Source organism: Pygoscelis adeliae, unplaced genomic scaffold (assembly GCF_000699105.1).
Source record: "Pygoscelis adeliae isolate BGI_AS28 unplaced genomic scaffold, ASM69910v1 Scaffold290, whole genome shotgun sequence".
NCBI classification, from domain to species: Eukaryota; Metazoa; Chordata; class Aves; order Sphenisciformes; family Spheniscidae; genus Pygoscelis; species Pygoscelis adeliae.
In genome coordinates, this window is record NW_008823965.1 from 77,954 (window position 1) to 81,222 (window position 3,269).

The 3,269-nt window shown below is 45.2% G+C and overlaps 1 protein-coding gene across 1 annotated transcript in view; it reads left to right on the forward strand.

Moving 5' to 3' along the window:
- The window catches only part of VPS53 (vacuolar protein sorting 53 homolog (S. cerevisiae)), a 66,581-nt gene that overhangs the window by 53,462 nt on the left and 9,850 nt on the right, over positions 1-3,269 (forward strand). The gene's annotated exons all lie outside the window — the stretch shown is intronic.

Below are 3,269 nucleotides of genomic sequence, written 5' to 3' on the forward strand. Positions count from 1 at the left end.
ATTTGTATTGATTAGTTCCTTTTCACGTGCCTAAACCATCCCATAAAAAATGGTGATGATCACTGTCCACTGTTTGCCAAGCACAGAAGGTTTGGGGTTGGACATCAAAAAAGGCTTTGAACATCTGAATGTAGACAGGACTCTTGCTATGGAAACCTACTTTCCTTCCAGTGATAAGAGGCTGCGGTGCTTCCAGGTACTGAGAAATTCGGTGCCTCATTTGCCTCAAAATAACTTTTATAATAGCTATAGCACTATAAGGAGGTATCTGTGATAAGTATATTCTACCTTCACAGTCTAAAAGCTACTTTTCTGTGCAAAAATAGTGCAGTAAGGGAGGGAAAATACACATTCAGGTTTTGGGGGATATTACGAGCGTCTTCCTGGCAAGTCCCTTAATGTTGGGCAGCATGAAAGAACTGGAAGATGAGACAGAAATCCCCTTGCCTCTGGATTCAGGGTTGAGGGTGAAGCTCTCCAGAATCTCTTGGACATCCAAACTTTGAAGCTGTGTCTGAAACAAAAATTCAGTTCTTTGGGAAGGTACTTTGAACTCTTCCCTGCTTGCCTGTGGCCAGCTGAGCTTTGCATGCCAATGCCCAAGAAAAACCCTCAGGAGGACTCTGCCAGTTGTAGCTGCTGCTTTTGGTGTTGCATGTGACTATGCTGGTAGACTTGGGAGCAGTACCATGCATATCATGTGTCACTCTCAAATACCTTAATGTTTCATTCATCTGCAATAAGCTAATCATCCTGAAATAAACTGTATGGCCTGGCAGTTACTGTGTGGGTTTGCGACTGGAGCTTCAGCTCCTGCTTCAGCAGGGAAGGATGCAGCAGGCTCTCCTGAGAACCGTTAGCTTTCGCAGCAGGGAGGTTGGCCTGAGAGTTTTGTTCCCCCTTTCTATCTCAGGGTACTCATTAGTTTGCATTAAGGAGCAGTTACTGATAAATCATATTATGACGTTGCCCATAATCACTGTTTGAAATGTTGTCTCAGTGAAAATTTATTGCACTTAAGCCTTCTATGTGGTTACGCTTGAATTTTATATCACTAACGTGGTGATAAATAAAAAACCCCATTTACTCAGCTGTTCACAGCACACTCGTAATACCTCAGCTTAGTTGCCTCCCTTTTAACTTTATTGCTAAGCACATACCAAGTAAACTCCGGATAAAATACCCAGCTCTCACATTTGAGAAAAGTTCACATCTAAGCCGAGTGCCTTCATCACACATAGAAGAGCAGAGAGACCTGCAAAACTACCACTCCACTTCAAAACCTTTTTAATACAACTACAGCTCTGATCTACAGCACATTAAACTTCAGGCGCAGTCCTGAATTCACTGCGCCGTGGATCAGGTGTAGAAGTGAAAATTTGGTTCCTGAAGATTGTTTTTGCCGGATTGTATTTAGAGTCCTTCTGCACAACCTGGTTTTCAGAAGAACTAGCCCAGTGGTAAGGGTGGACTGACCTACTTAAAATGCTTACGACATTTTAAAGCATACAAACATTTGTATTTTTGAAGCTCTGAATTCTTATGGAATATGCTGGCCTGCCCAATATAAATACCTGGCCTTTTGTGTGCTCCACAACGCTGAAAATCCTTTTAACAGGCATTGTGCTTCTCCGTATGTTAATGCCTGTATCTTTTTGAACTGCCAGCCACTTCTCAGCTCTCATGGATTGTATAAAGCGCTAGTGTTGAGTTACAGGACCACAGGGGAGAAGGCATCTAAAGTCACTAAATTTAAAACTGAGGGATCTGAGCCAAGTCTGGAAGAAGAAAAATGGCCGTCAGAAATTGCATCAATTCTCTAACCTAATTTGTCATTTTTGCTTTGTTTTGACCAATATGCAACCCTCACTCCCTTGAAATAGTGAGAAGCAGCCGGCTTTCCAGGAGGCACTCGCAGGCAGGGTGAGGGGCTCTGTTCTCACCGCACCTCAGTCCTTATCCTTTGAAATCAAAAACCGCAGCGGTGAAGCTGTGGCTGCTACGCCAGGATGTGTTTGGGAAGTCTGTGACCTGACCTCAATGAGGAAGAGATTAGAACCGAGAGACAGGAAAAACAAACAGCTCTCCCCCTTGCCAGAAAAGCGCCTCATCCATCACGAAGAGCCAAGCATGGTGGGTAACTGCAGCAGGCGTCTTCCCAGTTGCTCTGGCTTTTGCATTGTGCTTTTACGGAGAGGAGTTAGGTGGAAGAAGATCATGATGAGGAGGCTCCTGGAGGTCTCGAAGCCTGGGCGAGCCTGCAAGGGCTGGTCACTGCCTCAGAGGATGGCGTAAAGCAAAACCCCTCTCAGCTGCAGTGACTCAGTGACACCAGGATGCTTTGAATGATGTCCTGTAGTAGCTCATCTCCCGTCGGACAGACAGACTGTGGTTGCATCTCTGTCTGCCTTGCTTAGCAAGGCATTGTGTTTGATGCATCATCAGTGCAGGGGATTAGGAAAACACAGGCTTTGGCAGAGCCACTCCCGTTGGATGGGAGCCTCTCAGATGCTGTGGTTTCTGTGCTTTAGGTTCCTAATCTGTCTTGCACTGCTTTAGTATTACACTGGGGACTTGTCTGCTTCTATGGAGGGTTTTCTGGATTCGGTTTTATAGCCGAAACTGTAAATGAATTCTGGCATCCAATCTAGCTCTGTGGATGCGCAGGGAGTAAAGGCATTTAGAGTACAAAACCGCGTACAGAGCATTACCATTGAATACGCACGTATTATTCGCATCAGGATTGCCTGCTGTATGCTAAGAGAGCCAAGCATTGAGTCCAGCCTAGGCAAGAAACTCAAGTGAATTTTTCAGTTAAGTGCAACTGCTCTTGATGGTCTCTGCTAGTCCAAAAAAAAAAAAAAAAAAAAGAAAAAAAATGCCAGAGCAGCCCTTGAATCTTATGGTTTGTCTTGTCTGTCCTGCTGGAGTTGGGAAGCTGTTTCCAATAAGGCAGCATGAAATAACAAGCATGTGGGGATGGAAGGTCGCTTTACCCTTCTGCGTTGATTGTGGGTGGCCATCCTAAGGGGCCTGGGAATTGTTTCATGCAAGGCAGAATGCTGTTTATGGGAGACCGTGTGGTTATATAGAAAAGAAGATTAAAAAAAAGAGGGGAGAGGGTCCTTTGGCTGCCGGTCTGCCACCCTGCAGAAAGGCAGGCTCACCCTGTTTCTCATACACAACATGAGCTCCACGCCTGACCTTACAGAGGGAGGGAGAGTTGGACCTACATGCAAGATCAAAGGTACAATTAATCTCTTGCGCTC